This window comes from Lathyrus oleraceus, chromosome 4 (genome assembly GCF_024323335.1).
Source record: "Lathyrus oleraceus cultivar Zhongwan6 chromosome 4, CAAS_Psat_ZW6_1.0, whole genome shotgun sequence".
Taxonomy (NCBI): Eukaryota; Viridiplantae; Streptophyta; class Magnoliopsida; order Fabales; family Fabaceae; genus Lathyrus; species Lathyrus oleraceus.
In genome coordinates this window covers 140,787,034-140,810,591 of record NC_066582.1, presented here as the reverse complement: position 1 = coordinate 140,810,591, position 23,558 = coordinate 140,787,034, and the positions used below count along the sequence as shown (strand labels likewise).

General features: G+C 37.4%; 1 non-coding gene across 1 annotated transcript; it reads left to right on the top strand.

Moving 5' to 3' along the window:
• Positions 1 to 204: 204 nt before the first annotated feature.
• On the top strand, positions 205 to 286 carry TRNAS-GCU (transfer RNA serine (anticodon GCU)). The gene has a single exon. It is a non-coding gene; the product is annotated as a tRNA-Ser (tRNA).
• The last annotated feature ends 23,272 nt before the right edge of the window (positions 287 to 23,558 follow it).

The following is a 23,558-nucleotide window of genomic DNA, read 5'->3' as shown; positions in this document are numbered from 1 at the left end:
CAATTATAAAGACCAGTTGTACATGACCACCATAAACACATGAAAGTTCCAAAATCCTACAACTAGTTCAAGTTAAAGCAACAAAGTTTGTCCCCTACTAATGGCTGAATGCAACATTATGAAAAAATCATAATTAATGCATACGCATGTAATGTTAGTATACTTATATATACATTATGTTAGTTTGGATCTACAATCAACAACGTCGCTTTGGCCGAGTGGTTAAGGCGTGTGCCTGCTAAGTACATGGGGTTTCCCCGCGAGAGTTCGAATCTCTCAGGCGACGTAAGTTTTTATTTTCTTACTTTTTGATCAATTTTGGTTTTGTTTAAGTGCTTCGCTGCTTTTTGAAATATATAATATCTATGAAAGTGCCGATTAATTACCATGTGATGGTATCAATAAACGTCTTAATTTTTAATACTCATGTTTGTATGTATGCAATCAATTTTTTTTTATAAACACTTGTATTAAACGCACAAGGGGTGCAACCCAATACAAAGGGAAAAGTTACAATCTAATGAAACTTGCAGGATTATCAAATCATAATTCTCTATTAATATCTTTACTCCCTTTAGATAAAATAGAAATCCAATCCCACCCTACAGATTTAATAATCAATAAAATCTCTACCCCATTCCAAATGGAATGTTTAAAAACCAAATTATTTCTCGCATTCCAAATGCTCCAACAAACCAAAGGCCAAAAAAACGCGAAAAAAGACGACTTCACTTTTCCATCCAACGAATTAGACAAAAAAAGCAGCACATCTTCTCCGGTGACAATAGTACCCACATCCGATAATTCCAATATATCATCAAAAACCACTCCAAACCATGAGAACACATCCTTCCAAATGGTTTTAACTTTGCAACACTTAAGAAAAAGGTGACCAACAGATTCCTCTTCTAACTCACATAAGGGACAAAAAGAACCCTCCACACCTGAAATCACACCTCTATGCGAAAGTTCTTTTCTCGTCGGTAAGGCTCCCAAGATCCATCTCCACCCAAACAACTTGACTTTACACGGAATAATAGCTTTCCATAATCTTTGCAATTCACAACGTCTAAACTCACTACCAATATGATTAACCGCATTCAATGAGTACAAACGTTTAAAAGCATTCCTAACCGTAAAACCCTCCACATCTCTCCACCAAATTAATTTATCATCCTCCTTCAAACACGGTTTTACATCCTTTAAGATCTCTGTTAACTCCTTCCAATCCTCCAATAATTCACCTACTAATAAGTTAGAATCAACACCCACGTTCCAACGCCAACCCTCATTCTCCCATAAACCACAATTACACACAAGAGCATTAGGAAAAGAACAAACCTCAAATAACCGAGGAAAAAGAAGTTTAAGAGAAATATTTCTCAACCAACAATGCTTCCAAGCAAAAAAAGAATTGCCTCTTCCCAATTTACAAGAAATTGAGTCACAAAACCAATCTTGACCGCCAAAAGGAGTACCACAAACCGACCGAACATCTCTCCACCATAAAGAGTAAGTAGACAAAACCGGCTTTGACACCACATCACAAAGAGATTGCAATCCACTACCATATCTAAAATGAAGTAAATTAAACCAAATTGCATGCTTATCGTTAAGAAAACGCCAACCCCATTTACTCATCAACGACAAATTAAACCACTCCACATGCTTAACACCTAAACCTCCTTCCTCCGTTTTCAGACAAATTTTATCCCAACTAACCCAACACATTTTTCTACTTCCACCACCATCCCCCCATAAGAAATTCCTTTGAATTTTGATAATATCCTCCAAAACACACTTAGGAGCCTTAAAGAAAGAAAGTAAAAAGATAGGCAAATTGTTAATCACCGAATTAAGTAAAGTAACCTTACCTCCAAGAGATAGATGTTTCCCTCGCCAACCACTCAATCGCTTCTTCATCTTAGAAAGCATCATAGACCAAAAAAGTCTACGTCTATGGTTACCGCCAATAGGGATACCAAGAAAAGTAAAAGGAATCTTTTCCAACTTACAAGCCAAAAAAGAAGACGCCGATTCCAAGATAAAATCCTCCACATGCACACCATACAACTTACTTTTCTATAAGTTAATACACAAACCCGGCACCAATTCAAAACCCCTTAATAAAGCTTTAATACACTATAAGTTTTCCTTTGATCCATCACACACTAACACCGTATCATCTGCAAATTGGAGCATCTCAAAATGAATATCCTCCGAAACCACAAAACCTTTGAACGATCCCAACGAAACCGCTTTCCTCATCATACCCGCCAAGCCTTCTCCCACCAAAAGAAAAAGAAAAGGAGAAAGAGGATCTCCTTGACGTAATCCTCTAGATGTATTAAATTCCAAAGTAGGGCTACCGTTAACTAAAATTGATACCGAGCTAGAGAAAACCGTACCTTCCATCCACTTCATCCAAACCTCACCAAAACCCATTTTTCTAAGCATAAATTTAAGGAAGCCCCATGAAACACAATCATAGGCTTTCTCAAAATCAACTTTCAACACAATACATTTCCTACGCCTCCTTTTCGCAAAATCTAAAATCTCATTAAGCACTACCACCCCATCAAATAATTGTCTCCCTTCAATGAAAGCCGTTTGACAAGGCGACACTAGTTTACCAATCACCAATCTCAACCTAGCCGCCAGAATTTTTGATATTAACCGATATAAGCAACCCACTAAACAAATAGGACGATACTCATCAATGCTTATCGGACAATCAACCTTAGGAATAAGAGCAAGAAAATATGCCGTCGCGGAACGAGGGAGAACACCACGCACATAAAACTCTTGAACAAAATTAACCACGTCCTCCTTGACAAAATTCCAACACTTTTTCAAAAAACCAAGCGGAAAACCATCCGGGTCCGGACTCTTATCACAATCACTTAACCACACAATCTCTTTAATTTCATCCACTTGGAATGGGGCTTCCAACAAATCTCTATCTTCCACACTAAGAACATTAAAAATAAGTCCATCCAGAGTCGGTCTATCCTCCATCGGTTCCGTAAAACCAATTGTTATTTTAAAATACTAATAAGAAACATTCAACCGATCAAGGAAGTGAAAATTTAGTGTCCTACTAATTAGAGGTGATAAAGCAGATAATCCACCGCGTTTAAGCATGTCTAAAAAGGGACGGGATATAGTAGATCAATTTAGATGTTTGAATTAAAAAATCAAGCTCATTCAATTTACTAACAAGTTGGCGCGTTGCATATCGGCTCACCAATTTTTTTTTATTATATAATTTATAAAATTATTAATAATGATAAAAAATGCCAACAAATTTTAATAACACATAATAAAATTTTAACAAGTCTTATTGTCAATGTCATATTTTTCGACATAAACAAAACAATGTAACTATAATACCAAAAATTTAAAACAAACACACTAAAACCCCAAAATAATCCATTTGGTTCAAAAAATCAACAAGCACAACCTCGCTAAGGATATCTAGGGGCACAAATCAACAAAACAATGTAACTATAATACCAAAAACTTAAAACAAATACACTAAAGACCCACAATAATTCATTTAGTTCAAAAAATCAACAAGCACAACCTCGCTAAGGACATCTAGGGGCACAAATCAACAAAACAAACTAGCACAAGCTAAACAAAGACAACCAACAACAAAAAATCAATCTTATATTGTAATTTATGAACAATTAATTTTGTGAGTATGTTCTAATATGACAAGAAAAGAGGAAGTGAGTAAATGTTAATAAATGTTTGAGAAATAGTCTCATATAGAAAGCGACACTCACATTAAAAGTCTTTATAAAGAGTTATGTTCATTAACTCAACAAAAGAGCATAAAGTACCACATTGACAAGTGTGATGGTCTCAAATATTATGCCACTTGTCTCCTCCATTACACTTCTTCATCGACTCTGGGTTTGAGGGCGTACGCGTAGAGACGCTAGTGACGGCTTGTAGGTGGCACTTGAGCACTTATGCACGACGCATCAGATAAATCAGGCTACTCGCAACGTTATACAATGGTGCTCCGACGACCGACAATTGACAACACTTCGTGAAGTGTTGCATAATAAATATATGCAAATCTTTGAAAACGTTGTTGTAGGCAAAACACCACAACTGTTGGTAAAAGTATTGTTGAAAATATGTTGTTTCATCTAGGGTTGGAACCTTGTGAAACAACACAAACATGACCTATAAATAAATCATTTTGAATTCAAAAGTCAAATTCGTCCAGTTTACTAACGAGTTGGGGCGTTGCAGATCGTCCCACCAATTTTTTTTTAATTTGATTTATTATATAATTTATAAAATTACTAATCATTATCAAAGATGCCGATAAATTTTAACAACACATGATAAAATTTTAACAAGTCTTATTATCAATGTCATATTATTCAAGATAAACAAAACAATGTAACTATAATACCAAAAACTTAAAACAAACACACTAAAACCCCAAAATAATCCACTTGCTTCAAAAAATCAACAAGTACAATCTCGTTAAGGACATCTAGGGGCACAAATCAACAAAACAATGTAACTATAATACCAAAAACTTAAAACAAACACACTAAAGCCCCAAAATAATCCATTTAGTTCAAAAAATCAACAAGCACAACCTCGTTAAGGACATCTAGGGGCACAAATCAACAAAACAAACTAGCACAAGCTAAACAAAGACAACCAACAACAGAAAATCAATCTTATATTGTAATTTATAAACAATAAATTCCATGGGTAGAGGAAGTTAGTAAATATCAATAAATGCTAGAGAAATAGTCTCATATAGAAAGTGACACTCACATTAAAACTCTTTATAAAAAGTTATATTCATGAGCTCAACAAAAGAACAAAAAAGCATAAAGTATCATATTGACAAGTGTGGTGGTATCAAATATTATGCCACTTGTCCCCTCCATTATACCTCTTCGTCGGCTCCAGGTATGAGGGCGTAGGCGTAGAGACGCTAGTGGCAGCTTGTAGATGGCACTTAAGCACTTATGCATGAAGCATCAGAGAAATCAGGCTACTCGCAACATTATACAATCGTGCTTCGGAGACCAGAAATTGGCAACACTTCGTGAAGTCTTGCATAATGAATATATGCAACTCTTTGAAAACATTGTTGTAGGCGAAACAACACAACTCTTGGTAAAAGTGTTGATGGAAATAGGTTGTTTCATCAAGGGTCGGAGCCTTGTGAAACAACACAAACATGGCCTATAAATAAATATTCTGAATTCATAAATCACAATACAAAACACATATTCTCTTCAGAAAAATTCCAAATTCTCTTCCTTACGTTAGAGTTTTCAACCGTCTTGTGCAAACTCAAGTATAGACTAAGTTATCTTAGGTATTCCTACATAGAAACTCTAAGACATTCGAGAGTGCTTGAAATAATATAAGGAAAGTAATATGTTCACGATTCTAACATGAATTCATTCAATCTAGAAGTGTTATCTAACATCTTAAAGGATCCATGGAAAACACTCCATCAATCATCATCTATGTCGTGAACATATGAAGCTTCGAATCATATCGTAGCAATTGGGTGGAAACTTTCACCATCTCTCTCCTCATCATCACACACTATTTAATATAATCAAGATTAACAACATCAAAACCAATGATTTTATCAATGAAAGCATCTCAAAAATAAAACAATCCAGGTAAAATCAAAGTTTCATTATTTAATAATTATTAAGACAAATAATAAATACTTAGTTGAGCATTTTATTGTCAAAAAATAAATGATATAAGAACTCAAATAGAACAAAATATAAATCAAAACTTTCTTATCATAATGAGAAACAAACCTCTATGTGCAAAACTTACCTAAAAGCTTTAGAACCTGACTCCAATAACAACGAGTAATAGAAAATAGAAAAAATGTATTCTATATGTTTTACAATAAAGATTTTTTCTACTATGAGTGAAGATGAATAACGAAGCAGAGACCAATTAATATCTTCAAAATAGGGTGTTTATGGTTATGGGAAAAATGAATATTAGAGTTTGAAGAAATGAAGATTATTTTAGAAGTATGTCTACTACAGACCACGTTAATATTGTTTAAATTCCAAGTAAAAAAAATATTTTTTTTACCAAAAGCATGCAGACAAAACCCGTCTCGCACTACCCTCAACCTATTTTAAAAGCAGGTTAGGCGGGGCAGGCCAACTTAACACACCGAGCCTAAAACCTCGCCCTAGCCCACCAAATATAAGAGGTTAAACGGGCGGCCCTGCGAGCCTGACCCGTTTTTCCACACGCAGTACTGGTAATTAACTTGTTGATTTTTTTTAGCAAACACTTTATTCTTTTAAATTTTTATTGAATACACGCGTGCGCATACTCACACAATATATATATATATATATATATATATATATATATATATATATATATATATATATATATATTATATATATATATATATATATATATATATATATATATATATATATATATATATATATATATATATATATATATGATCGGTCACCATTTTCACTATGTTTTCATTACTTATTCGACAAGAAACCAAGGATTCTAGAACACTTTACCTTTTGAGTTAGTATATATATATATATATATATATATATATATATATATATATATATATATATATATATATATATATATATATATATATATATATATATATATATATATATATATATATATGATCGGTCACCATTTTCACTATGTTTTCATTACTAATTCGACAAGAAACCAAGGATTCTAGAACACTTTATGTGCATTATGGTACCTTTTGAGTTAGTTTTCTTTTTTCGTAATTTATTTAAGTATTTTATCAATTTTTAGTTTTATTTTGTGTTTTCGAGATTTTATGCTTTGGTTGTTTGTGTTTATGCCCTCCAGGTCCGCGCAGAAGACTCAATGCGAGAAAGTGGAAAGTTCCGGTGTTCGAGGAAAGGAGAATTTTCAGTACAGGAGGCCTGACACGGGCCGTGTTAGGAGGAAGGCAAAGCAAATATAAGAAATGTCCAAGACAGGGGCCTAACACGGGTCGTGTCAGCCTAATCGCAAAATCTTCCAATTTTTTGGTTTTTTACTCGGGCTTCAGCTGCAAGGACGTTTTGGGAATTTCCAACCTTTTCCAAGGGATTTTTCACTATTTTAGAAGAGTTTCTATGAGAAAATAAGACATTTTTAGAATGAGGAGAACACAGAGAATTGTCAGACGATCGAGAATTACAAAGATCAAGAAATTCAGAAAGCAAAAGATTTTTATAAGCGGAAGCAATTGAAGATCCAAGTCATCAAATTACTTGTAATGTGTATTTTTATCTTGAATCTGTTTTGAATAATATGAGTAGCTAAACCCCCAAATGCTATGGGGTGTCTCCCATTTAGATCTGCAATAACTTTGAGTTTACGATTGCATTGATAATATTGTTTTTACGGTAATCTTTTGACGTGTTTAATGCTTTCTCTTTTGGACCAATTGAGATTGTTGTATGGTTATCAATTAGGCTGGACCGCCATTGGTAAGATTTTCATAAGATTCTTTGCAGTAGATATCACCTAGGACCAGGGATACCCTGTATGAATCAGAGCATTCTTGATATAATAAGGCTTAATTTCACCGATAATTTCCTGTGGACATAGAAAATAGGGTTGGATGATTAAAGATTTTCTCACCAAGGACTTGGGAGATAATACCCTTGAGAACTAGTAGTAATTGATATTTGTTGATGTAATAGTGACTCAGAGTTGTTACATGGACAAATTATACACCTTTCCTGGCATTGTTCCTCTTCCCTTGCAAACCCTTATTTTAGAGTATTAATTTCTTTTGCCTGATTTTTATAATTTTGAATTTAAAAACCCCAACACTAGTTTTTGTATAATTGAACGATGATTTGAACTCGATATTAACTTGCAGTCATTGAGATCGACACTCGGGGAATTTCCCCTTTATTACTACAAAATGCAAAGTAGTACACTTACTATTTTTCCGATCAATATACCATTCTGAAATCGAAAATCATAATACAAAACACATATTCTCTTCAGAAAAATTCCATATTCTCTTCCCTACATTCGAGTCTTCACATGTCTTGTGCAAACTCGAGTATAAGTTGAATTATCTTGGATATTCTTGCATAGAAACTCTAAGACATTCGAGAGTGCTTGAAATACTATAAGGAAAGTGTTTCATTCATGATTCCATAATGGATAGATTCAATCTAGAATCTTTATCTAACAGTCTTATAGAATCTCAAATCATGGTCGTCGATGCTTCAGTTGACATTATTTTAGGGATCACAGTAAAATGAAATATGGAGGTATGAACTTAGTCAAACACATTATGTTAAGAAATTGTTGGATAAGTTTGAACACGAGCACTTTCAGAAAGTAAACACTTAATTTGATCCTAGTGTCAAACTTCAAAAGAATAATGGAAGAATTATGGTTTGATTGGAATATACAAGTGCAATTCGATGTCTGATGTATTTAATGCAATGCACCATACCTAGCATAGAATTTGGAGTTGGTAAGATAAGTAAATTTACTAGCAATCCAAATGGTGAACATTGGAAGGCCATAACTAGGATTTTTGGTTACCTATTAAAGACTAAAAATCTTGGCCTTCATTATGGTAGGTTTCCTACCATAGTATAAGGATATAACAATGCGAGTTCGATATCGAGTGTTAGAGATCATAAATCTATAATAGCGCAAATATCTACGTTGGTTGGAGGTGCAATTCCTTGGAAGAGCAAGAAACAAACATGCATTTCTCTTTCGACCACAGAATCAGAGTTTGTGCCTCTTGCTTCCGCTGGTCAAGAAGCAGAATATTTAAGAGACTTTTTGTTGGAAGTTCCATTGGATAAAGACAATGTTTCGACAATGTTAATACATTGTGATAGCTAAGCCACCCTAGCAAGAGAATTCAGTGAAGTATACAATGGAAAATCTAGACACATAGGTCTTAGACATTCTTTCATGAGAAAATTAATTAAGGATGAGATCATTTCATTGACATATATACGAACAAGCTATAATTTAGCTGATCCGTTTACTAAGCCACTGGCTAGAGACTTAGTAAAGACTATCTCGAGAGGCATGAGATTGAAACTCCTTGAATAAGGGTTCCGACAACGGTAACAACCCAATCTAAAGTTAATAAACCTCAACCTAAGATTCAATGGGTAACAATAAGTCATTGATTTAGATATTTGTGTAAAATCATGTGACAATGTTGACTATTACATATTGAGGGTTGAGTTTTTCAAAAAAATTATGATTTTCTTTATCGGGGATAAGTATCTCAAGAAAATATATACAATATGGATTTCACCTATATGAATCTCAAGATGATGTTGTATCAAAGTGAGAGTTGGTGTTTCTCTCATGAAAAGTTCATGAAAACAGGAAAAACACATGGCCATAAGTAGTGATAGGCAAGAGATGTAAGCGAAAAACCATTAAAGAGTGTGTGTAAGGTAATATCAGTATAATCACAAGGGATAACGATTCAAAGCATTTCTATCTAACATTATGATTACACTTTGCATTATCTTTACTAAGTTTAAGCTCAAATTGAAAGATACTTAACTGTATTAACATTCTTTATTTATCTTTTATAGAATTGGTCTTGTCAGTATTAAAACCAGTGGGGGTGTCGTACCTAGAAAAAAATGAGAGACGCGACCTAGCGAAGCACAATTGCACGCTCGCAATGATGGACTGAATAGAGTCGCCACCGAACTTTATTTATTCCTAAAAGGAAAGGGGAAATATCGATAAAACCCAAGAAAGAACGACAATGATTGTGGTCGTCGCAACCAAATCAGGGTTCGGGAGTCGATTACGCAAGGGGAAGGTATTAGCACCCCTCGCGTCCGTTGTACTCAACGGGATCCGTTAGGTTAGTTGTGCACGTTAGTGTTAGTTTGAAATGTTAGGCTTTCTAAAGTTATTAGGTGGGAAAGAAAGAGTAAAAGAGAGAAGAAATGTTTTTCGATTTTCAAAGAAGGGGACTAAACCTAAGTTTTTTATTAATGGGACTGACAAGATTTACGAATCCTGCTCCTATGTATCTCAATAGAGAACTCAAGGCTCACTTAGTTCTAGGTAGAAAAATGTTTGTTTATTGGTCGATTTTAGCGAAAGCTACTTTGTGTCAATCGACGAAAACATTGTTGGACTACCCAAAACAAGTGGAGAAGATGACGTTCGCATCACGGCCAAATGGTTTTACAAATCAACATTCATGGGCAACGTCGCAAGCTTACTCACACGTTCAAATGGACAAAACATTGCTTTGCATCATCTTGAAACAAAATACATTTCGTTTGAGAAAGGGTTTAAGGGTCAATCGCACTACAGCAAGAAAAAGGTTTGATTGGTTTGAATGTGTTTTGATTAATGGCGAGAAATTGGATGGACGAGATATCCATCTCGAATCCTAGTCTCAGGAGCTCGTGGTATCCACCACGTTCCATTTCCATCTTATTCTCAAAAGTGTTTAATAATAATTAAGTGTTTTTTTGAATTTGATTGAGAAATGGTTTGAAGAAACCGCATTGATAAATTTGGATGACGGCGAGAGCTAAGATATACGAGATATCCATCTTGAATTTATTCTTGTGTTAGTCACTAGCTAAACAGTCAAGCAAATAAAAAAATAAAGCGGTAAAATTTTTACACATCCTAGGAGTGGGGGTACATTTTGTCGAATGGGGATTAAAAAAATGAAATAATCAACTTGAGCCCAATCAACAAACAAATAAATACATGAGTGTAAGTGCGAGAGAACAATCTCATTGTAAGAAAGCCCAAGAGTAAGTTGTGTGAGGTTGACGGCGATGCTTAAAAGCAATCGACTTACAAGGGTGTGGAGATGGGGAAATTACAACTAAGTAATGTGCTCAAAATCGGTTTATACATCATGACAAACATTGGATGATCATGTTCGACAAATTGAAACGCGGTAAAATTCTATCGCTATATCGATAAAATAATCATGGATAAACAACATAGGAGCGGCCGAATCCATAAATTAAAATCAACGTTCAACAAAAATAAATTAAAGGGGTAAACATTTAAAAACAATGAGTGCCAGAGAAATGAGAATAAAACATAAACATAAAAGGATTAAGAAGAATAAAAATAGAAAATTAAATGTATCAAAAACCATACATGCCACACACGGGTATCAAACCCACTACTAAGGGGGAGATGAACTAACTCCATCTCTACCCTACCACGAATTACTTGCTGTCAAACTAGGACTAACAAACGTACATAAACGGAGTGGAAACCAACTAGCCAAAAAAAACGAACATGGGCCGCTGGATTAGGCTTAGAATCAAGCCCACAATAACCTTGAAGCGTATAGGCTTAGGTTAGTGAAGACCTGTTTCCCAGGCTGGCCCAAGTGTAACACCCTTCTAAACACCCCAAATTATTATAATTAAAATAACAATATATTCATCAGAGTAATTATGCCCCGAAGGGTGTCACACAATCATTTTTTTTCAACGTTCATCATATTATCATGTCATGCTCATTTATTTAATTAAAATAAGATTCTTTGCATAATTCGCAGCGGAATAAATTCTACATCAAGTAAAACATGTAACACAATACATGTAAATCATTCAACAACCAATAACAACTTAGTTAAAACACCCCCTCCCGATGTTACATCTATCAGAGCATGACCCATAAGAACTACTCTAAACTCCAAGCATTAGCTTCTACTCGATTCATTTCTCGTTACCTGAAAAATAGGTGTAAGGGTGAGTTCCTCAATCTATAAATAAGCATTATACAACATTATGTAATGTTAAGTAATTAACGCATTAAATCACCCTAATCATACTACGCATTCAGCAACAGCAATATCCGTTCCAACAACATACTTAACAGTAGATTCTCGACCACAATCAACATCAACAACACAACACACCACCCACATATAATACTGGAATACATCCATTCATATTATATGCCATACATTCATTATGCAATGAGACTCTACACGTGCGGTACCGACTATTCTTGAACATATAGTTCAAGCTCACCGATCCCTCCGGATACGGCTACTAAGCTCATTAGTTCCACTCATTGAGATCTAATGACTCACTCACTAATTCCTCACCATGGGAATTAGCTACAGCCCCGAAGGCTAGACTATGCACACTAATCATCTAGTATGCAAACATCAACAACAACTCCACAATGATTCACTCACTAATTCCTCACCATGGGAATTAGCTACAGCCCCGAAGGCTATGCTATGCACGCTAATCATCTAGCAATGCAGCATCAACAACAATTCACAACGGACATAAGTTCACACATATAAGCCATACAGCAGTCCATTCACAACACAGGCATAATATATACATTCACCTCACTATGCATGCCATCATACATCATCAACACATCATTATTATGCAAATCAATTAAACACAGTATTAGCACTCTCTACTAATACTTATACTGCTCACAACAGAGGGGTATAATTCCCTATCACATCATGTACCAACATAGTTCAGCTCTCAATTATGTACACCACATTAAATATCCAATTTTTCCACTCTGCCCAACTGGAGGGAGTCAGCGCGAAACTCCTTTGCGTCGACGCATGCAGTCGGCGCATGCCTCACGGGTCAGCGCAAAATCCCTTGCGTCGACGCATGCAGTCGGCGCATGCCTCACGGGTCAGCGCACGCCGACCCTATGGTCGACCGCTCGCGCGCAGACTCAGATTTTCTGCATTATTCCAGGGTTCTGTCAGCTTACGCAGATCCGGTTTTCCGGCCGTTTCCTCATCTGAAACCATCTCTAAACATAACAATTTGTTTTGGTAAATTGGTAGTACCGATTCAAGTTTTTGGTTGGGGTTCTTGCCCTAGTCTAACATTCAAGACTCACACAACTACCGATTCAATTTACAGATTTTACACAGTTTAACCAACATCAATTTCAGCATATACAGTTCCAATTAGGGCTAACTTAACGGCTTATCACTACCCACTACATATTATCCCATAATACCCATTAATCGACGATAAACCCCCCTTACCTGAGTTAATCCGGCGATTCTAAGCTTTAGCTTTTCCGTTCTTCAACCGTGCTCTTCAGTTTTTCTCTTGCCCTTTTTCCTCTTCTCTGCAGCTTCTCAACTTTTCACGTGAAAACCCTTCTGTTCCAAATGAGGCTCTTTTCTCTTATTTCCAACTTATATATTTTCCAAAAATAATAATAATAATAATAATCCAACAAATAATAATAATAATAATAAAATTCCCAATTATTTAATTAAATTAATAAATAAATTATTAACTCAATTTTAAATAATTATTTTATTATTATCGGGGTGTTACAACTCTCCCCCACTAAAAGAGTTTTCGTCCTCGAAAACATACCTCAAGCGAACAACTCTGGGTAAGATTCCTTCACCTTACTCTCCAGTTCCCAAGTCACGTTGCCACCTGCTGGTCCTCCCCAAGCTACCTTCACCAAGGCAATCTCTTTACCCCGCAACTGCTTCAACTCTCGATCCTCGATCCTCATAGGTGATGTTTCAACAGTCAGGTTATCTCTCACCTGTACATCATCTATTTGGATTACATGCGACGGATCATGAATATACCTCCTCAACTGAGACACATGAAAAACCTCATGCAAATTCGCAAGCGACGGCGGTAAAGCGACACGATAGGCTACCTCTCCTATCCTTTCTAAAATCTGATAAGGACCAATGAATCGAGGTGTCAACTTCTTTGACTTCAAAGCTCGACCAACACCAGTTATCGGAGTAACACGAAGAAACACATGATCTCCCTCTTGGAACTCAAGTGACTTCCTCCTCTTGTCATGATAACTCTTCTGACGACTCTGAGCAATTCTCATCTTCTCCTGAATCATCTTAATCTTTTCTGTAGTCTGTTGAACAATCTCTGGTCCAACCACAGCACTCTCACCGGACTCATACCAACATAAAGGTGTCCGACATCGCCTACCATACAAAGCTTCAAACGGTGCCATACCAATGCTCGAATGAAAACTATTGTTGTAGGTAAACTCAATCAAAGGCAAATAACAATCCCAAGCACCTCCTTTTTCCAAAACACAAGCCCTCAACAGATCCTCTAATGACTGAATCGTCCTCTCAGTCTGACCATCAGTCTGCGGATGATATGCAGAACTCAATCTCAGCTTAGTTCCCAACGCCCTCTGCAAACTTTCCCAGAACTTCGATGTAAATCTAGGATCTCTGTCCGAAACAATACTCGACGGAATACCATGCAAACTTACGATCTTCTCAATATACAACTCGGCTAATCTTTCTAACGGATAATCCATTCTGATCGGAATGAAATGAGCCGATTTCGTCAATCTGTCAACAATCACCCAAATAGCTTCAAAATTCTTACTCGTCCTCGGTAAACCAGAAACAAAATCCATACTGATACTGTCCCACTTCCACTCTGGAATAGCCAACGGTTGCATTAGTCCAGACGGCTTCTGATGCTCAATCTTCGACTTCTGACAAGTCAAACAGGAATACACAAAACTTGCAATTTCTCTTTTCATTCCCGGCCACCAAAATAACTTCTTCAAATCATGATACATCTTCGTAGCTCCAGGATGGATACTCAAGCCACTACGATGTCCTTCCTCAAGAATACTCTTCTTAAGCTCGGTAACATCCGGAATACACACCCGATTACCAAATTTTAAAACACTATTCTCATCAACTCTGAATTCACCACCTTGACCTTGCTTCACGAGGGTCAACTTATCAACCAAATGCATATCAGATTTCTGACCCTCTCTGATCTCATCCAGAATACCACTTGTTAACTTCAACATTCCCAATTTAACACTATTGTGAGTGCCCTCACACACCAAACTCAAGTCTCTGAACTGCTCAATTAGATCCAATTCCCTAACCATTAACATAGACATATGTAATGATTTCCGACTCAATGCATCAGCCACTACATTTGCTTTACCTGGATGGTAATTCAAACCAAAATCATAATCCTTCAGAAACTCTAACCATCTCCTCTGTCTCATATTCAGCTCTTTCTGATCAAACAAATACTTTAAACTCTTATGGTCACTGAAAACCTCAAATCTTGATCCATACAAGTAATGCCTCCACAACTTCAAAACAAACACTACAGCTGCCAACTCCAAATCGTGCGTCGGATAGTTCCTTTCATGAACCCTCAGCTGTCTCGAAGCATAAGCTATAACCTGCTTATTCTGCATCAATACACCACCTAAACCCAACAAGGAAGCATCACAGTAAACCTCAAATGGTTCCGACGAACTCGGTAATATCAAAATAGGAGCAGTAGTCAACCTTCTCTTTAACTCTTGGAAACCTTCTTCACATTTCGAGTCCCAAACAAACGCTTGCCCCTTTCTAGTCAACATCGTCAACGGTAACGCCAACTTAGAAAATCCCTCAATGAACTTCCTATAGTAACCAGCCAATCCAAGGAAACTTCGAATCTCAGCCACAGACTTAGGAGCTCCCCACTTAGCTACCGCTTCTATCTTAGAAGGATCCACAGCAACACCACCTCTTGAAATCACATGACCAAGAAAACTAACTTCTTCTAACCAAAATTCACACTTAGAGAGTTTAGCAAATAACTTCTTGTCTCGTAGAACTTCCAACACCACTCTCAAATGCTCAGCATGTTCTTCTTCAGATTTCGAATACACCAAAATGTCATCAATAAACACCACAACAAACTGATCTAGATACGGATGAAAAATCCTATTCATATACTCCATAAATACTCCAGGCGCATTAGTCACACCAAAAGGCATTACAGAATACTCATAATGTCCATACCTTGTCCTGAAAGCAGTCTTCTGAATGTCCTCAGTTTTCACACGTATCTGATGATACCCAGACCTCAAATCTATCTTGCTGAACACGCTCGCACCAACCAACTGATCCATCAGATCATCAATCCTCGGCAAAGGATACCGATTCTTGATCGTCACTTTATTCAGTTGCCTGTAGTCCACACACAACCTCATCGTACCTTCTTTCTTCTTAACCAACAACACTGGTGCACCCCACGGTGACACACTCGGACGAATAAATTGCTTATCCAACAGATCTTCCAGCTGACTCTTCAATTCAGCTAACTCAACAGCAGACATACGATACGGAGCCATCGATATCGGTCTAGTACCAGGTACCAAATCAATCGAGAACTCAACTTCACGCTCTGGCGGCAATTCATTCACCTCTTCCGGAAATACATCAGGAAAATCACACACCACTGCTAGATCACGAATCACCAGTTTATCTTTAGCCTCTAAAGTTGCCAACAGCATAAACAACTCTGCCCCATCTGCTACTTCCTCATTCACCTGCCTAGCTGATAGAAACAAATCCTTTCCTTCCTCAACCTCAGGAAATATCACAGTCTTATCAAAACAATTGATAGAAACTCGGTTAAACACCAACCAGTTCATACCCAAGATAACATCGATCTGCACTAATGGAAGACACACAAGGTCTATCCCAAAGTCTCTACCAAAAATACTCAAAGGACAACTCAAACAAACCGAAGTAGTAGTCACTGAACCCTTCGCAGGAGTATCAATCACCATACTTCCATGCATCTCAGATATCTCTAACTTAAGTTTCACAGCACAATCCAACGATATAAAAGAATGAGTTGCACCTGTGTCAATAATAGCTACAAGAGGAAAGCCATTAATATAACACGTACCTCTGATCAAACGATCATCTGCAGAAGCCTCAGAACCTGATAGAGCAAAAACCTTGCCTCCTGACTGATTCTCCTTCTTCGGCTTAGGACACTGTGGACTGATATGGCCCAACTCTCCACAGTTGAAACAAGTTACAGTCTTCAACCGACACTCTGCAGCCAAATGACCACCCTTGCCACACTTGAAACACTTCATCTCAGCACTGGTACACTCATGAACACGATGTCCAGCCCGACCACACCTGTAACACTTAACAGGAGCACTAGAGTCTCCCCCACTAGGCCTCTTCATCCCACTCTGCTTCTGAAAACCTCTGCCAGCTGCATACGGTTTTCCACGATCCATCTGATTCTTACCCTTCCTATCAACCCTCTGCTGATAGCTCTCAGCTCTAGCCTTGGAGTCCTGTTCAAAAATTCTGCAACAGTCAACCAAGTCAGAAAACACTCTGATCCTCTGATATCCAATAGCTTGTTTGATCTCAGGACGCAACCCGTTCTCAAACTTCACACATTTCGAAAATTCTCCAGCAGCATCATTATAGGGAGTATAGTACTTTGACAGCTCGGTGAACTTCGCAGCATACTCAGTAACAGTCCGGTTACCCTGCTTCAATTCCAAGAATTCTATCTCTTTCTTTCCTCTGACATCCTCGGGAAAATACTTCCTCAGAAATCTCTCTCTGAACACAGCCCAAGTAATCTCAGCATTCCCAGCGGATTCCAACTCAGTGCGGGTAGCAACCCACCAATCATCAGCTTCCTCTGACAGCATATGTGTACCGAACCTGACCTTCTGGTTATCAGCACACTCAGTTACTCTGAAGATCCTCTCGATCTCCTTCAACCACTTCTGAGCGCCATCTGGATCGTATGCTCCCTTAAACATTGGAGGATTGTTCTTCTGGAACTCACTCAACTGACGAGCATCTCCCATTCCCATAACATTTGGATTCCCTCCAAGTACTCCAGCCAGCATACCCAGAGCCTCAGCAATCGCAGCATCATCTCTACCCCTTCCAGCCATCTCTATTCTGAAAACCCAACAAGCTAAAACAATAAGTACTGATAGGGTTACACAACACCTATTCCGTACAGGGGAAACAGAATAATTACGACTCGACTCGACCGACTATGCTCTGATACCACTAATGTAACACCCTTCTAAACACCCCAAATTATTATAATTAAAATAACAATATATTCATCAGAGTAATTATGCCCCGAAGGGTGTCACACAATCATTTTTTTTCAACGTTCATCATATTATCATGTCATGCTCATTTATTTAATTAAAATAAGATTCTTTGCATAATTCGCAGCGGAATAAATTCTACATCAAGTAAAACATGTAACACAATACATGTAAATCATTCAACAACCAATAACAACTTAGTTAAAACACCCCCTCCCGATGTTACATCTATCAGAGCATGACCCATAAGAACTACTCTAAACTCCAAGCATTAGCTTCTACTCGATTCATTTCTCGTTACCTGAAAAATAGGTGTAAGGGTGAGTTCCTCAATCTATAAATAAGCATTATACAACATTATGTAATGTTAAGTAATTAACGCATTAAATCACCCTAATCATACTACGCATTCAGCAACAGCAATATCCGTTCCAACAACATACTTAACAGTAGATTCTCGACCACAATCAACATCAACAACACAACACACCACCCACATATAATACTGGAATACATCCATTCATATTATATGCCATACATTCATTATGCAATGAGACTCTACACGTGCGGTACCGACTATTCTTGAACATATAGTTCAAGCTCACCGATCCCTCCGGATACGGCTACTAAGCTCATTAGTTCCACTCATTGAGATCTAATGACTCACTCACTAATTCCTCACCATGGGAATTAGCTACAGCCCCGAAGGCTAGACTATGCACACTAATCATCTAGTATGCAAACATCAACAACAACTCCACAATGATTCACTCACTAATTCCTCACCATGGGAATTAGCTACAGCCCCGAAGGCTATGCTATGCACGCTAATCATCTAGCAATGCAGCATCAACAACAATTCACAACGGACATAAGTTCACACATATAAGCCATACAGCAGTCCATTCACAACACAGGCATAATATATACATTCACCTCACTATGCATGCCATCATACATCATCAACACATCATTATTATGCAAATCAATTAAACACAGTATTAGCACTCTCTACTAATACTTATACTGCTCACAACAGAGGGGTATAATTCCCTATCACATCATGTACCAACATAGTTCAGCTCTCAATTATGTACACCACATTAAATATCCAATTTTTCCACTCTGCCCAACTGGAGGGAGTCAGCGCGAAACTCCTTTGCGTCGACGCATGCAGTCGGCGCATGCCTCACGGGTCAGCGCAAAATCCCTTGCGTCGACGCATGCAGTCGGCGCATGCCTCACGGGTCAGCGCACGCCGACCCTATGGTCGACCGCTCGCGCGCAGACTCAGATTTTCTGCATTATTCCAGGGTTCTGTCAGCTTACGCAGATCCGGTTTTCCGGCCGTTTCCTCATCTGAAACCATCTCTAAACATAACAATTTGTTTTGGTAAATTGGTAGTACCGATTCAAGTTTTTGGTTGGGGTTCTTGCCCTAGTCTAACATTCAAGACTCACACAACTACCGATTCAATTTACAGATTTTACACAGTTTAACCAACATCAATTTCAGCATATACAGTTCCAATTAGGGCTAACTTAACGGCTTATCACTACCCACTACATATTATCCCATAATACCCATTAATCGACGATAAACCCCCCTTACCTGAGTTAATCCGGCGATTCTAAGCTTTAGCTTTTCCGTTCTTCAACCGTGCTCTTCAGTTTTTCTCTTGCCCTTTTTCCTCTTCTCTGCAGCTTCTCAACTTTTCACGTGAAAACCCTTCTGTTCCAAATGAGGCTCTTTTCTCTTATTTCCAACTTATATATTTTCCAAATAATAATAATAATAATAATAATAATCCAACAAATAATAATAATAATAATAAAATTCCCAATTATTTAATTAAACTAATAAATAAATTATTAACTCAATTTTAAATAATTATTTTATTATTATCGGGGTGTTACACCAAGCGCAGAATCCTTATGGAATCCAAAAGACAACCCTAGCCGCATGAATGTGGGGTTAGAAACAAGAAAAGTTGCCATCATTAATGGCCAACTATTAGTTGTTAATGAGAAACGGCCATAATGAACAGTCAAGGACCTTGGTTAAAGGAAATTGAAACAGGTGTCGATTTCCAACGGAAGAAAACATTAAAAATTAATCATAAAAAACTTAGAAAAGAAAAAACAATAAAAACCAAAAATACTCATCTCCCTCCCTCAAGAAAGATCCAAACTTCACAAAAGGCAAAGCTTTCCACTATTGAACAGTAGGAAACTCAAAATAGTCACAAATCCCATGAAGATGGAAAAGAAATCCGAAGATCAAGTTAAGCGATAAACATGAAACCCTACTCCTTGTTTATTCCAGGGTCTAGAACGAAATGTTACCGATCGAGATTGAATCGAAAATCAAAAGCATGATTCGAGAAGGTAATTTACCTGTCACAATGAAATCAAACTGCGATTGAGAAGGTAATACCGAAATCTCTCTTCCAAATGCTCTCTTATTGGTCGGCTCACCCCCCCTAAACTCGCTCGCTTGCTTCGCCTTTTCACCCTCTACTTTGCGTCTTTGATGCAAGTATTGAATCGTTTTCAAGTAAAATGAAGCTTAGCTCAGGCTGGTTGCGCTTCAATGTGACAGCTCAATAATCTTATGAAAATAGAGCTTTGAGTGACGTTCGGCGTGAGTTTTTGCAGGGCAACGGTATGGTTTTTTTTATTCTCCAATCATTTAGTGTATTTATATGGGATTTTTATGAGGTTATGGTACGTGTGAAACGGTGAGAATTTCATGGGAATATCCTCTGATACGTGTGAGCTATTGTAAATCCGTTATGGGCAAAATCTGGTTGTGGTTTGATGGGGACCAAAATCGTGAACCTTTGGTATTGTCGCGATCCTCTGTATTTTGTTTGTAGTGTTGTACATTGGTTGATTTCGGATGCAGGTGTTCCCCCCTCGATTTGAACTTTCCATAACATGTGACGTGTGCTTTGGTTCAGGTGTTTTTAGTATGGTCATTTTGGTTTTGCCGTGACGGTTTTCTTTTACGTGATCCTTGTGAATTGGGTGTTGTGTTACTGACATGAGCAGGACATCTCTTTTGTAGGAAAATACATTACACTGTGTTGAGTTAGGACGCCGCTTGCAACCAAACAGGTTGGTTTGTGAACTAAGCTGATTCCGGCGTAGGCTTGCAGCGGTTTCGACGTGATTTTGGTTCGGCTTTGGCATGACAACAATAGCACACCTATAATCCTGTATTGTCACTATTTCCTCTTGTTTCTTTACAGGTATTTCCTCTGGTGCTTATATATCAATGGCCAGGTCAATATAAAGTGCAAATAATCTGGAGTTTATACTTTATACAGTTCTGTGATATGAAGCAAACAAACTCCAATTACATCACGATGTCCACTAATATATTTCGTGCAAGAGTGCATAACCAAATTAGAACCAAGGACAACGACCTTCTGGGTTCAAAAGCGCAGCAAGCGTACCATCATTGCAGAGCAAAGCTCTATGCTTGTGGAAAAGTTTTGTTCTACTCCAATGCAGATTCTAAGGCTCCAACATCAGCGGGATCAATCACAAAGGTCGTGATCCCCATATTTGACAACACAAACTCTATACATCCTAGTATTCTTGTAACAATCAGTTGTAGTCGCAAAATGTCCGCCGGCTGGAACCAGCGCCCTAAGCATAACTACGCTGGCATATATTCCAGATGCCATTAAAATAGCTCACTCAGCCCTTAACAGTTCACTTAATTCTTTTTTAAAATAGGCCTGGTTGGATTCTTGAAGAAGTAAGAAGAAATGTTCACCCTCAGAGTGGTAACTGTATGAGTCACAATAGTCGTACCAAGTCTTTCATTTGTATGAATCGCGTTGCTCATTCCTCCCTTTCTCATGTTTGCATTTTGACTTGGTTGCAACTTATGGCGTTGGCTCGCTTGGAAGTGAGCTTGTAACTTAGTGTCGTGGGTTTAGATTTTGTTTTGTTTCACATGGCTTGCAATTTCCGTTCCTTTAGTGAGCCTTTGTAGGTAATTGTACTGTATTGCATACATACCTGTGTCTCCTTCTTCCGTGGTTTCATCATCTGCTTGTTTCACTAAATATTATTATTATTATTTTGTTTTTTATAAGGAATATGGTAAATGAAAATGGCCATTAAATGGCTTATGGATTGATTGTAATGTGAAATTGGGCAAATGGTTATTTGAATGGGTAAAAAAAAGAAGAAGAAATAATGGATTTGGAAAAGATTTAAAAATATGTATATTGAAAATGGATGGTTATGATTGAATGAATGAAGTGATCGAAATACGAATGAGTATGTAGAAATTTTTGGATATGAATGGAAAATTTTCCACTGTAAATGAAGAAATATAAATAAAAATTCGGAATGTATGAAATGTAGAACTTTGAATATGAAATGGTGAATATGAATGTGGATGAAGAAGTATTAACGTGTATGGAATTTTCTTTGGATCATGAACGAACAGAACATGAATATGAAGGATGATCCAAACAAAACATTTTGCATTTGACGCTGAATTTCTTTGAAAGAAAGGGCGAACTAGTAATATGACAATAAGGGATGAATAACCACCTGGGTGAATAATTGGGACAAAGGATGAATACCGTTTTATGAGGGAGGCAAAACATGGGTTGAAATGAGACACAAGAACGAAAGTCATGTGGTTCCACCTGATTCTATCGAGTGGACAAGAGGTTTCTAATCTTGTTTGACTAAAGGAAATAACTACCTTATATCAAAACAGATGGCAAGGCCCAAAAGCTTATGGAATAGCGGGCGATAACAAGTCTAGACTAAGCACGTTGGTGGATTTCCTCATGACCAGATGACATGGTCATGAGGAGGAGCAATGCAAATGAATGATTGATTGGGAAAACTTTCAGGACCAAAATCAGGGTATGACAGTTGCCCCTATTTAAACATCCTCAACCAGAGTGAAGCAACACCTCTTCATTGGATCGCCGTGGGGGATGGTTAAATACCATGGAGACCCGAATTTTGATCCTGAAAAATGCAAACGCTTATGATATGATATGCATGATGACGGACTCTTGATTTCTGAATTTATCTGTTAGGGGCACGGTGAGTCCCTAACAGGAGATGTCATGCCAGACAAACAATCTATGGGGAATACTGATGCCCCACAGGGAAATAGACATCTGGGGTAAAATAAACTCGTTGGGGATAACAATCCTGCTGGAGAGCTAGACACACACTAGGGAGTACTCAAATTGAAAGTTGATAAACGACACTTGGAGTACAAGAGATTTCGATAGTAAGTTCACACATGACTTACTAACAACTCGAATATATTTTCTTTTAGAAAAATCTCACAACAGGCTCATACATGACCTGAAAACACTGGAATAATCAAAGAAAAAAAAAGTTCTTCAAAAATAGGTTCAGACATGACCTGGTAATACTGGAATAAAAGGTTCAACAATAGGTTCATACATGACCTAACAATGCTGGGGAATATCAAAAATGGTTCTAACAGCAAGTTCCGACATGACCTAGCAATATTTGAAAATTCAAAGAGAATATATCAACAGGTTCATACATGGCCTGATGACAACTTGAACATT